The following is a 15,472-nucleotide window of genomic DNA, read 5'->3' as shown; positions in this document are numbered from 1 at the left end:
CCGGCCTTCGAGCTGAATCTCCCAAAGGGCTGGATTCATTTCGTTTTCTGACTTGGCGAGACAACTGAAGTCTAAACATGTTTCACTAAATATCATATACATGCAAATGTAGAGTAAAACCAAACCCCTTTTTTTATTCTTCAAAGTGAAATCAGAATAGGCTATATAACCTATTAAAATACCATTCAGATAACAGGAAAGCTTTAAAGTATTTATGTAACTGTAGGCAAACTACAAGGCTGTACGTTTTCTTTTGTTTATATTATTGTAGTTCTGAATGTACTTTGTGTAATGTAATAACCCCTCCCCTCACACACATATGGAAATTAATATATTTTCAGCAATTACCTGTATGTTTTGCTTTCCTTATTTTTAAAGAAAGGATGAATGCTTCAACATAATTTAACCAACAAAGTAAAATATTTCTTTCAACAGAATCCACAAGTATCACCCTCAATTAAACAATTCTCATGCAAACCACAGAGCTGCCAACTCTCATGCATTCACTGTGAGACACACGCAATTGACACTTACCACACGCTCTCACGCCACACATCCATTTTCTCACACACAGAAAAATCGTGAAGCAAAGAGGACACGGAGACCGACAGACTAGACAGAGCAAGTTACTTATGATATAAAAAAAAACTCAGCTCTCAGTTTCTGTCACTTTTATTACGAAATGCAAACAATACAGTTTTGCTGCTTGTAAATGTGACGCGACAGATCCCTAGCGGCACGTGAACAGATCATCTCTAACTAATAGTAAATAAACACGAATTAACACTTTTGAAAGATACAGTAGGCTTCAACTTACCGAAATGTATATTCCTCATACATCGACAAATCAAACAAACAAAGGGGTCAATAAAACAGCTGTAGAACAATGTCACATAACATTTACCTCAGGAAAGCATTTGATAAAACAACAATGTCAGTTTTTTTTATACAAAAGTACAAAAGAAAGTGCAACAGTAACTCATACTATAAATGTCCATAAATATTTCAATTTGATCTGTTACTTTTGAGACATGTAAAAAGCCCTGCCCCAACACGACAAAACACTTAAATTACATTCAATGATGTTTTTTATAATAATAAAGTTATACTAACTTTACAACTGTAAAGGAATTTTCTTTAACCTGACTATCTAAAATAAAACTGTTGCGTCTACTGTCGACACAGAGCGTCTACTAATCGACACTTAATAAATAATACAACTGTTGCGTCTACTCATCGACACAGAGCGTCTACAAATCGACACTTAATAACCTTTATACTCCAGCTCTTGCGTCTTCAGTCGACAACTGGCCGAGTCTACTAACCTAACTTACTTGATTCCCTAAACTGACCTGCTGCGCAGCAGTAATAACAGACTGACTTTCAGCAAATGTCCTTTAAATGCTTTAATAACGGCCGGGAGAGTCTTCGAGCAGTTCTCAGAGAACTCTCCCAAGAAGAATCAAGGCCGGAGGATCTCAGACAAATTCCATTGAGACATCCCACTGTAAAACACATATACAACAGTTTTTATAGTATAGAGGTATGGCATAAATGTCAGGCTGCATTACATAATATCCCCACTATTTGATTGGTTCTTCATAAGCAAACCCCTCTGTTACTAGGTAAAGCAAACTCTGATCTTGCGATGACTTCATCTGTAATCACAAGATTCTAACAGACTGTCTAGTTTTATTTCCCAAAACTAAGTTATTTTTACATACATACGCACACAGTCAAAGACACAAGTTTTCCATTGGTTTCGTACAGTACATCCTGTTCCAATGTTAGATGTTAAATAAGGTTAGATGTTATAAACATGGTTAGTTTAATATACAGTTTAAAATTTCCACGACACAACTACATAATCATACATACGTGTACATAATGTACATGTGGTATAACCACACGTATTCTCATGAGATCACGTTGATTCAGAGTTGGCGTCATCTGAAGTCCTGTCAAGAGTTGGTCTCTTCACAGGTGTTGGGCATCTCAAGTCTTCATAAGAGGCTGGATCCAGACTGGAGCTGACGTACTCTCTAGTTACCTCAGGATGGGCATCCTGAGATAAAACAGCGAAGCAAAAGTAATATAACTAGCTAAGCTGCTGTTCGCAACATTAAGCAAAGATAATCATGTAATTGTCATTGAAGATTGTCAGTCTCTGCACATAAAAACTGTTACGTGTTAGAGATCTAATTACCTTAATACAAAGAATATAGTTATCATAAAATCAAACCATGTTTCAGTTCATAGTTATGTGGCTGTAGTGGTTGAAGATGAGTGACATTAGTGTTTGTTTGTTGTAGTATTGGTGTTTTATCCATGTCATATTGAGAGAAATAACCATCATCTTTCAATTGAGCAGTTTTATAGGCTTTTGTCCTATATCCTGACTCAAATAATGTGTTTCTAACAGCAAACACTCAGAATAAAGTGAGATGATCTGCTGATGATCCTGAATGGCTTGTTGAATGAGTGTTAATAGTCTGAGGCTCATCAATATTAACAGATCTGCTGAAAACACTCTTTATTTCATGACAATAGTTCCTGTTTTCACCTCATTTATTATGCTGATGTCTTCAGATCTCCTGTAAATTGCCACTGAAAGCTCATTTCTACAGAGCCCCTAAAGGGAGATGGTGGAAAATATTTGGGATGGGAGGGGAAAAAAGTACATTTACATGTATTCATTTAGGAGACGCTTTTATCCAAAGCGACTTACAAATGAGAACAATAGAAGCAGTTAAACTAAGTTTAGTCTCAGTTTAATCTAACGCAGTACATGTTAATTTTTTTTATTTTTTTTTTATTTTTTTTAAATAGAACAGAATAGAACAGAAAGTTAGTAATACTGGATCAAGTGTTGTCGAAAAAGAAGCGTCTTCAGCCGTTTCTTTAAAGTGGCTATGGACTCATCTGCTCTGGTTGAGTTCGGCAGATCATTCCTCCAGCAGGGAACAGTCATGGTAAAGGTCAGAGAAAGAGATTTTGTGCCTCTTTGAGATGGCACCACAAGACGCCGTTCACTTGCAGAGTGCAAGTTCATGGATGGCACGTAAGTCAGAAGTAATGATTTTAAGTAAAAGGGAGCAGAGTCAGTGGTTGTTCTGTAGGCAAACGTCAGTGACTTGAATTTGATGCGAGCGGCAACTGGCAACCAGTGCAATTTTGTGAGGAGAGGAGTAGGGCTGTATTCTCCCAGTCGATTATTTGGTCGATAAGGTCTGGCTCGACCAAAATTCTGATTGGTCGATTTTTTTTACATTGTACTATTTTCGGAAATCATAGGCTATGATATTGCGCAGGTGCACATGATGCAGCGCTGTCAGAGCTGACAGCCGACAGACTCGTGTGTCAGACTCATTTCAGTGCAAATTAATTACGTCAAAAACGATTTAATACTGCAAATAGCCTACTAGTTTTTTTATGTTTATTTATAATTCATTTAGGCAGACAACAATGCTACCAAGTATTGCGCACAGTGCACAGCTAATTAATTTAACGTTTTTTTTTTCTAACGTCATTTCTAGTCGACTTTAGTCAATTTTTAGTCGAAAACTTCAGGACTTCAGTCGACCAAGATTTTCTTTGGTTGAGTACAGCCCTAGAGAGGAGTGACACATGCTCTCTTTGGCTCATTTAAAGACCACTCTAGCTGCAGCATTCTGGATCAGTTGCAGAGGTTTGACTGTGCAAGCTGGAAGGCCAGCTGATTAGCTGAATGGTGAAGTTGTGGTGAAGTGTTGGGTTGGCCGGGACCACGAGTAGCTCTGTCTTCGCAACTACGGTTTAGTTGAAGGTGATGGTCCTTCATCCAGCCAGAAATGTGTGTCAGGCAGGCTGAGATACGATCGACTACCGTCGGATTGTCAGGCTGGAATGAGAGGTAGAGTTGTGTGTCATCAGCATAGCAGTGATAGGAAAAGCCATGTTTCTGAATCACAGATCCTAGTGATGTCATGTAGATGGAGAAGAGAAGCGGTCCCAGCACTGAGCCCTGAGGCACTCCAGTAGCTAGATGTTGTGTCTTAGACACCACGCCCCTCCATGAAACCCTAAAGGACCTACCTTAGAGGTAAGACTTGAACCATCGGAGTGCGGATCCCGAGATGCCCTTCATCTTTAGGATTGATTGGAGGATCTGGTGGTTAACTGTGTCAAAGGCAGCAGAAGTTAAATCTTTTGCATTCCCTCGCAAAACATCTGCGTTCCCTCTCAAAACTTTTACGTTCCTTCGCAAAGAAATCTGCGTTCCCTCGCAAAACCTATTGTGAGCTCGGACAAACACGTCCTGTTTAATGTCCTGCTGGCAGTGTTTCAGAGATCCGTACGTTAACAATGCACGGTTCATGGAGTTCAGTAAAGTTGTCAATATATTTACAGATCTGAACATCCCGGATCAATAACTCTTGAGCTAAACTTTGTTCAAACACAAATGCCAGCTATTTCCAAATTATCTCTAAGAGCTGGCAGTGGAGAGACACATCCTGAGGGAAAGTCTGCAAAGTGCAAAACCCAAAAAAGTGTTACTACAAAAAAACTAATTAACTTCAATGTTAAACACTGTAGTGTGACCAAATTCAGTTTACACATCAATGGTCTCTTACTGGTCATACCACAACACTTAGTTTGATAAAATATGCTTTTGCATAGTATAGTCATAGTATAATACATAATATGTCTTTGTATCACACCAAATTCAGTTTACACATCACTGCTCTAATGCTGGTTATACAACACCTACGGCTGCCTATTTCAGGCTGGGATGGAAATGCTCAAACTTTGAGGTGTAGGCTATATTTTATGTTCGAGACTGGACTCTGGATTTGCTTGGCTAATTTTATACATTTATTTTTTTGATACCCTACGATAACCTTTTATCATATATCCTGACTCTGTTTCTAACTCAAAAACTCATAATAAAGTCAGTTGATGATCCCTAATGGCTTGTTGAATGAGTGTTGATAGTCTGAGGCTCATCAATATTAACAGATCTGCTGAAAACACTTTTTATTTCATGATCATTATGCTGATGTCTTCAGATCTCCTGTAAATTGACACTTAAAGCTCATTTCATTGGTGTCAACAGACTTAGGGTATTTGTTGCTTACTAGCCTGTTTATGCTTTCTACTATTTTTCTTACTATTATATTTGGAAGAATTTAAATTATAATATTCTGATATCTATGAGCAAAAAAAAAAAAAAAAACTTTGTTATTTATATATTTTAGATTTTGGCAGATCAGCTACTCCCACAGCAGTCACATCATCAGTGAAGCCCCTCCCACAGCAATCACATCATCAGTGAAGCCCCTCCCACTGTAATTCTCCAATAAATGCTGGAATATTCCCATCAATCTACAAGTGAAGACGAGCAGCAAAGCATCAGGAAGAGCTGAAATCTGTAAAGACTGAGTTTATTAAAGAGGACAGTGAGAACATGAGTGATCCAGAACCCTGCAGAATGAAACACACTGAAGATCCTGAAGAACAAAGAGGTTGGTGTTTATTCTTCATTTACTCATGATGCTGAAGAACATTCATGTTAGAAACATTCAAGCGCTTCATCAGTTTTAGATAAACAATTCAACTGTGAAATGGTTCCTAAAGTTTCCGTTTTGCTTTTTTTTTAAACATGATCGTTAAAGGGAAGGTTTCATATTTGTTGTTAACAACAGGTCAAACTAAATTTAAATGTTTTATTTCATAATTATTTTATATATGCTTTACAATTTGTAACAATTTTACCTGAATTTTGACCTGAATTTTGTGTGTATTTTTACAAACATGTATAACAAACAATAATCATTCCAAAATGTACAAATTTACAATCTACTCCGCTTTACTGCAAACATTTGTGCTCTGAAATTCACTTGATCTTGTGTTTCTTGTGTCCCACAAGCATGTGAAGTCAATGGAAGGAGAAGTTTAGTGTGAACGGCCCATAATAATTAAAGTCCACATGAAATCAAAATTGCCCATATTTACTTTGTTTGCCTAATTTGATCGTTTTGTGGTGAACAATTCATCCATGCAAGTCAATCCACACAAAAAAATGTTTTGGCTTCGTAATCTTTAATCAAAATCTGAAAATGCCCCTCCCCTCTGCATTGGAGGACCTTCCCTGATGACGTATGTTTGACGGCTTGGTTTGGGAAACGCTTAACCACTCCCCTCAAACCGTTAACGTTAGTCTGCTATGAGCGAGAGATGGAGAGGAGGAGCGCTAGAGTAAAACCCTGCCCTCTGTTCAATATTCCTTTTCACTGGGAAATACGTCACAACACTGGAGAAAAGTCGTTCGCAACTTCCGGTTCACGTGGGCTTTAACACCTTTTAGTAGTTTTTAACATAACATGTATCAATCTAAAAGTTAGTGTCAAAATACGGTAGTATTGTATATTTTTATGTTTATATCATGTTAGATAATTGTGTCATTGATCAAACATATTTAATAGTTCACTACAGAAACATGGGATTTGTGCCTAAAATAACTGGAAGATCAGAGTACCTCATTCATGGAAAGATTCATGGATGTTTAATTAATTTATAAAAAGTCTTAAATTATTATAATATTTTTTAGCAGTTGTCTGTTAAATCTGGGATAATTTTTATCTCCACTCACTCCATATTTCTCTCTTTGAATTATTTTGATTATTTAGAAAATTTTATTTTTCTTTCATTTCAGAGCTAATGGAAGAGAGTGAGGAGAGTGAAGAACTGAGTGAAGTTGAGGAGGAGAGTGAAGAACTGAGAGAAGTGGAGGAGGAACATCATGTCAAATCTGGAGAAAAACATTTGAGTCGCTCAAAGACTAAAAAGACATTTTTAAAGAAAAGAAGAGCCAAGAAATCTTTCACCTGCACTCAGTGTGGAAAGAGTTTCACACGCAAACATCATCTTGAGCGTCACATGAGAGTTCACACTGGAGAGAAGCCGTTCACATGTGATCAGTGTGGAAAGTTATTCGGCCGATCAACACACCTTGAAAGTCACATGAGAATTCATACAGGAGAGAAGCCATATGTATGCAATCAATGTGGGAATAGTTTCGGTCAATCAGTAAACCTTAAAAGTCACATGAGGATCCACACTGGAGAGAAGCCGTTCTCATGTGATCAATGCGGGAAAACATTTCTTCAGGCATCACACCTGAAGAGACACCTGACAGTTCATATGAAGGAGAAGCCACATTCATGTTCTGTGTGTGGAAAGAGTTTTTCATGGCTGCAATCTTTACATAGACATCAGAAAATACATACTGGTGTGAGAGAGTACATGTGCTTTGAATGTGAGAAGACTTTTATGACAGCGAAATGTTTAAAACTGCACGAGAGGATTCACACTGGAGAAAAACCTTACAAGTGTTCACACTGTGACAAGAGATTCAGTGTGTCATCTTCTCTGAAATCACATGAGAGGATCCACAGCAGAGAGAAGCCGCACACGTGTGATCAGTGTGGAAAGAGTTTCTCTTTTAAAAGTCATCTGAAGATACACATGAAGATCCATGCAGTGCAGAAACCACATCACCACAGTCTGAGATCACGGTAAGAAGTTCATCTTTATGTGCTGAGAAACAAAAGCTGCTTTTCCACCTTCGGAAAAGGTTCCAGTTGTGTTTCCACTTGAGCCTGGTACGGCACGGCACAATTTCAAACCATTCGTTCACTTTGAGATTCGTTCACTTTCAGTTTGTTCACCAAAATGATTCGTTCATTGATTTGTTCAGTATACATATTACATAAATACGCCGGCAGGTGGTGAAAAATAGTCTCTTATGTCTTAAGTCAACGAACGTATTTACTTGTAACAAAAAAATTATTTGGCTTTATTAAAATGTGTTTCTAATTTACTCATTAAATTAATAAAATAAGTCAAAATAAGTGGTTCAGATGACCAAAGCACAAAGGTTTTCTTGCATAATTAACAATGTAATTGTTTTGGTCAGACATTTACACATTCATAAATCTGGGATTATGTTTAACGTTGAGTTATGTTCCATGTTAAGTATGAATAAACAATCGTATGTGCACAGTACCTATACCTGCGCTTTGCATCTGCTGATTGCTGAATGAGATTGACTCACATGCTAAATGACGACCTACCCGGTACTCTCTCAATCATTTCATTCACAAACAAAATGTACCAACGAGATCTCTCTCTCGTTCAGACTCTAAACAGAGCAATATCATTCAGTGATGGGCGTTGTGGTGGCAAACAATTTTCTATTACTTAATAAGAGACAAACATGTAACAATTGTCTTTAAAGATTATTTATTCCCTACCGTTTGTGTGTCCCAATCCGAAAACGTGTTGCAATTGCCACCTAGAAACTGGCCACAGGTGGTGAATACAGGACAATCAGCCATCTTTTTGGAGTAGGCCTCAGCACTGTGTTTAATTGTGTTCAGGAATTCTGCAACACATTCATCTTCCCGTCCACAGGAGATTTCCTGATGCTGACAAGTTGTTAGAAATGGCCACTGTCTTTAATAATCGTTGGAGAGTTCCACAGTGTGTCGGTGCAATTGATGGCAGTCACATTCCAGTATTGCACCAGAGGACTATCCACAAGACTATCTCAGTCGGAAAGGCTGGCATTATATTGTTCTGCAAGCAGTTGTGGATGGCAAACGTCTTTTCTGGGATGTTTGTGTTGGCTATCCAGGGAGTGTGCATGACGCCAGAGTGCTACGACAGTCACATGTGTGGGAGGTCCTAAGTGACAGAGAATTAGTAGGGCAAAACAAAGTGACCATCTCTGGCTGTGATGTTGGACATTACCTGATAGGTGAACTGGCTCATGAAGCCCTTTTCAGACACTGGCGGACTGACCCCTGAACAACACACCTACAATTACAGGCTGAGCAGTGCACGATCGCTTGTGGAGATGTCTTTTGGGAGATTAAAAGGACAATGGAGGTGCCTCCTAAAAAGAAATGACTGCAAGCTGGAGCTGAGCAAGAGGATGGCACTGACCCGGTGTGTGCTCCATGGTGATAATTTCACTGAAGAGCACCCAGACAGGACTGTAAACATTGAGCCTCCTGTTCAGACATTACCTGACATTGCTAACGCAGAAGGGGCTGACATCAGAGCTGCATTAATGATGCGTTTAATGGCGGGAACGAGTGATTATTTGAATACACCAATGCCATATTTTTGTAACACTGTCGTTTGTGTTTGAGGACATCTGAACTGTCATACATTTATTATATTCTCCTCCATTGAATAAACCCTTGTATCTCTAAAACTATGCATTCTGTGAATAATTTCATTAGAGCATGTCATGTGAGCTTTAGAGAAGGCTGATAACATGCTAATGAAATATTGTATTGCCCTGTAAACCCCTGTTTGACTAATGTCTGGCCAGGAGCTCAATTCTTGCTTTATGGTCCTCAATCAAAGACCCTTTCATACTGCTGCCGATATGAAACATTCTTTTATAAATATTCTTTTGTTTGAATTCAGCCATTATAGCCTTTATTCAGGCATTATGGCTTGGCCATCAACTCCAGGCCCACTATTCACCTATTATCAGAAGTCTTTATAGAAAACAAACCCCTCCAAAAATCATATTCTTGGGACTGTGTGTGAATTCTTGTAACAAAATAGATTGTGAAATAGATATAGCTCCTGCACGACAGGTGGATTAGAGCTATAATTAGCATCAAGCTACATAACAGTTGAAACGATTAATATTACACTTCTACTCAAAAATCCCTTTAAACCACCAAGTTTTTTTATTAACTTCCAATCACGATCTACAGTAATGTGGCTTTTAGTCATATAATGATGTTGAAATATGTTATATATATAGCACTTTATATGCATATATTTATATTTAATGTACACATTCTTTATTCATATGAAAATACATAAAAATCGTATGAAAATCACACACAAACCGTATACGATATTTGCCTGTTAAGGGGATAAACAAACTTTGCTAAATGTAAAGTGAAATAAATGTAAATGAAAATAAAATTGTAAATAGTTAATTTAAATAAAATTGTACATTAAAAGAAACAAACAAAAATACTATGGTGATTTAACGGAATGCATAGCTGATATAAAAAATTGTATGACTCGTAATTTCCTACTACTAAATTCTGAAAAAAACAGAGTTTCTAATTATTGGACAAAAAACGTCCTCACGTAATAATCTAGATTCTAGAATACTGTCTAACACTAGATGGCTGCTCTGTTAAGTCTTCATCGTCGGTTAGGAACCTGGGTGTGCTCTTTAAAACCAATCTTTTATTTGAAAGTCACGTGTCTAGTATCTGTAAAACTGCATTTTTCCATCTTAAAAATATATCTAAATTATGCCATATGCTCGCTTTGACAAATGCGGAACAATTAGTTAATGCGTTCATGACCTCAAGGCTAGATTATTGTAATGCTCCACTGGGTGGTTGCCCTGCACGCTTAATGAACAAAATACAGCTAGTTCAAAACGCAGCAGCTCGAGTTCTTACCAGAACCAGGAAGTATGACCATATTAGCCCGGTTCTGTCGACACTGCACTGGCTCCCTATCAAACATGGTATATATTTTTAAATATTGCTGATTACTTACAAAGCACTAAATGGTTTAGCTCCGCAGTACTTGAGCGAGCTCTTAACGCATTATAGTCCTTCACGTCTATTGCAATCTCAAAATTCCAGCCAGTTGATAATACCTAGAATATCAAAATCGACTGCTGGTGGTAGATCCTTTTCCTATTTAGCACCAAAACTCCTGAACAGTCTTCCTAACATTGTCCGGGAAGCAGACACACTCTGTCAGTTCAAAGCTAGACTAAAAACACATCCCTTTGACCTAGCATTCACATAACACATTATAGACTTCTATAATTCCATATTAGGCTGCGTAGATTAGGCCAGCCGATACCGGGAACACTTCCCATGAATCCTGATGTACTCGTTAAATCATAACCGCATTACCGCAGTCCGCCAGATCCAGGCCGTATCCAGATCCGATGAAGGACCTGCGCCTGAACGTGACGACTACGCAGTGCTGAAGTGTCAACCAGTCACTGAAGTGAGGTGGACTCCGGCCGTATCCAGAATAGATGGTGGATCTGCACGTGGTGCAGTGCCGGCCTTATCGACACGAACAATCTGACTTCTGACCTGTAATGCGGCCTGGATCATAATCATACACTGTTCGCTCGTTGGCCAGAGGAGAACTGGCCCCCGACTGAGCATGGGTTCTCCCAAGGTTTATTTCTCAATTCTGTCACCTGATGGAGTTTTGGTTCCTTGCCAGTGTTGCCTTGGCTTTTGGCTTGCTTAGTTGGGGACATTTAATATTCAACGATATTATTGATCTGCCTAATTAGGGTGGACGATGCAATTTTCTTCTAGAAACAAACTTTGTTGTATTATTTTCATTTTATCAGTGTGAAGCTGCTTTGATACAATCTGTATTGTAAAAAGCGCTATATAAATAAAGGTGACTTGACTTGATTTATTTGCAATAATTTTTGCGCTTGAGCCTCCATTATTACAGCCACCATGCGCCCCGTGAGTCCAAGCAGAGAGTGTGTGTCTGCTCTCATGTCCCGCCGCAAGGCATCATCCATTTCTTTGCTGGAACCTCTCATCTGCCCTTTCCAAATACTGCACCAGCTCCAAAGTGCTGTCTCTCTTCTTTTTTCCTCTCTACAACAATAATAGCAGATGACAGATCATCAGTGTGTTGTCATAGCATTGTGAATAAGTGTTTTCTGCAGGGAATTACGCGTCTGCATCTGCTACATGATTAAATATTATTTGTGACCGGTATATAGCATCATACTACATCACTATCACTTTATTTTTCAGTCATGTCCCATAATAGATCATCAACATTATATTGTATATAGCAAGTTAATGTCAGATTGACTTTACATTCTATTTTAAACTTCAGTTTTTTTCTAGACTTTTACTTTGTTTTAGGTAGTGTAATCAAATTTAATTGTTACATATCAAAGCATTTTGTATTGCGGTTAATTAATTTAAATGAAGAATCAATATGAACATTATTTCAGTACCTGATAGTAATATATACAGTATATACACACATCTCAATGTTTGCATAGTACGATGTGACCTTTTGCACACCAAGTCTTACCCCGTTGTGAAGATGCGTCTCCAGAGCTGCTACACGACGGCGCGGGAGAGCTGCAGCCCAGCGCTGGCGGTAACTCAACGTTGTCATCACCGTCATTGATGGCAGACAATTCTATAAACAAAAACACAAAGACAGTGTTTTTAAAAAAGATTTTTGTCCACTACACTTTTTACACTGTTCTGTTATAGCATACTGTATACAATGAAATCACAGATAATACAATCCTAGCTAGCAACATTGCAAACACTGATGTGAGAAATTAGTACCTCGCTGAACAGCTGAGAAACACAGGCTGGGAACAAGTAAAATAATATAAAAAAATAACTTACCAGGATCAGTGCAACTTTGCTGCAGCGAATCATCCACCATTGACTCGAGCATTATTGTTGCCAAATTCAGTGCCCCGGTCACCTGGCATGCCGGTCTATCGCCGAGGACAGAGTTGAGAATGTCGAAATGTTGGTTTTGCCATGGGCGACCATTGCCACTTCGACCGAGGTCTTATTTTTGGTCCCTATAATTTTTTTTTTTTTTTTTAAGTTTGTTGCTAATCTCTTCGATGCTCCTGTGGAACCCCGCTGCAGTCATCTCTCTCTCACTGAATTTGCTGCAAAACCGGTTTCGTCCGTGAAGCCCCGTCTATTTTACTCTGGACTTCTGCAGAGGACCGGAGTGCAAGAGAGCAGCTTGTTTCCTCCTCGGACCACTGTTGTTTTTGCTTAATCGCGTCCATCGTTTTTTTAGCTGCTAATTCAAAAATGTCGGTCACAAGTTTCTGTTCGTCTTGTTGGTCAGGGTAGGCTACTTAAAGCTGCTGTCGGCAAGATTTTTTTTATCATATTTACTGAAACCCGAAACTATGCTCCGACAGAACAACATAAATCAGATGGTTTTAGAAAAAACCCGCGCTTCTACCTCCACCTAGAGGTCTTCAGTCCTGCTCCTGGAGGGCCACTGTCCTGCACAGTTTAGTTCCAACCCTAATCAAACACACCTGAATCAGCTCATCAGGCTCTTCCAAATCCTTGAGTATTCAAAGGCAGGTGTGCTGAAGCAAACTAAACTCTGCAGGACAGTGGCCCTCCAGGAGCAAGATTGAAGACCTCTGCTCTAGAGCCTGTTATTTGTTTGGCAAAAATCCACTGCTCCCGGTTCTTCTAGTCCAGTCAGCGCAGGGCTGTGTGAAATCTGCCTGTCAATCACAGTTCGCGCACACACCACAGAATAGAACATAGAACTGCCACCCGACCCGCACCCGAAATAAAATCAGTTTAGCATATCACATTATAGACACACTTACAACAATGTTTATTGCCAGGTCATACAGAAGTTATTTGTGGCGAGCAGGACGAGGTCGAGGGCCGTGAGAGAATGGCGCGAGACCGGTGGCGTGATTGATATGAGCAACACCTGTGCGACACCGGTCTCGTATCTCTCACGGAGGAGCGGAAGCTTAAAAGTAGGAGCGACAACAGTGAAGGATGAGAGAGGACAGGCCTGTGTTTGTGTTTTTGTTATTTGTGACAGCAGTCGTCCATGAGGGGTTGCTATCTTTTACTTTTCGTTTTTCGTTTTTTGTTCATTTTTATTATTAAAATAGTTGAACGTTTGCCGGTTCCCGCCTCCTTCCCATAACATCTAACCTTACTATATTGTTACACGACCATTAACACAAGGACAACTTCAGCCGAAGCTGTCAAAAGGCCATCCCTGTCGACAACTTCACAATAATCTCCACTAGCTATTCTTTTCGTCAACTCCTCAGGATCCATCTCGACGACTGCAGGCAGATCGCGCGCGGTTGTGATATAAGTGAGAGACTCCTGGGAGGGCGCAGGCACAAATAAACTGATATGGATTTTAAATTATTTTATAAACTTGAAATACAGGCACCCGCAGGTACCCGAACCCGTGCAGGACTCTGCTGTAACTGTAACCTGCGTGGGTGAAAATTTGAGTTTAACTTTCACCTGTCGCCCTCTGTCTAGGTGCTGAGAGCTGCCAGTGGGAGCAGTGCCCCTTGCGGTGGTGGGTCCCTTGGGGTGTGCTGTGGCTGCGTGTTCACCAAGTGTGGTCATTCCCTTGCTGTGAAATCCAAACACTATGTAGAGCGAATTATTGTGTGAGTGTTTCTTGAGTTTAAAAATAAAAATCTATTTTTGTACTGGACCACTGTCTCTGGCTAATCCATCTACGAACTTGAGTGCCTTGCTAGAATAAAATCACTAATTTTGGGTGTAAATCCCATCGTGGCGTAGTCTGCTAATTGTCTGGGTTCAAGCCCTGTAAATTTGTATCCCACCTGCCACACACGGATGCATCAGGATTTTCTCTCCAACTATTCTGGATCGACTCTGAACGTAGTTTTAAAACACACTCTCACACACACCACTTGAACCTTCCATAAAATAATCTTTCATGAAGGTCGGAAAGATTGAAGCAAATTACAAGGACATTCACAGGCTTGATTGCACAGGATTTTGCACAGAAAAACGTAGCCAGTAGCCACATATTTGTAACCAACAGATACCCTTAGACCAGTGAAATGAGCTTTAAGTGTCAATTTACAGGAGATCTGAAGACATCAGCATCAAAATGAGGTGAAAACAGGAACTATTGACGTGAAATGGGTAGAACTATATTTACTGCCCTAGTACGACAGTTATCAGTTTAGAAGTATTCATGTGAATTAAACGAGGGACAATGACCTTCATCATCACAGCTAATGCTGTGAATCAGATGCGAGGGAATCGTCATTATGCAGATTGAGGACTGATGTGTCTCTTACACCTCTAATACACATCTGTGCTATATGCTACACACACACACTTATTCCCACTACATACTACTGATCTACTAGTGTGCTTATAAACTGAACAGAATTGTGCTGAACTTAATATTAAAGTATTTAATGTACAATCTATACACTGAAACATATGTTAAAGAACAACAATAACTTAAATGGAGTCAGATTACTTATATTAGAGTAAGATAACTAAATGCTCATTCTCCCTCAACTGTTTTTTGATCATATTATTGGTTCAAAATAGCACTGTAAGCCTCCAAGACTTACATAATATAGAGTGTTTTCAGCAGCTGTTAAATGGATGGTTGATCAGCTTTTTTCGAAGGCTTGATCGTGTTTATGGGGTGCAGTAACATGTGTTCATGCTTCATAAAAAAAAAAAAAAAAAAAAATCTGCACCGTTGTGTCTCTTCTCCTAAAACGGTCTGATGTATTACTGGTTATAAGAAGCCTCTCCCTCAGAAATACACAACGGGCTCTGATTGGTCAGCTTGGCCCAGTGTGTTGTGATTCGCTAGCCGCCTAGTTCACGCCAGA

Source organism: Leuciscus leuciscus, assembly GCF_965113295.1.
Source record: "Leuciscus leuciscus genome assembly, chromosome: 1".
Lineage (NCBI taxonomy): Eukaryota > Metazoa > Chordata > Actinopteri > Cypriniformes > Leuciscidae > Leuciscus > Leuciscus leuciscus.
The sequence above is the reverse complement of the archived record's forward strand: the minus strand, read 5'-3'. Positions refer to the sequence as shown.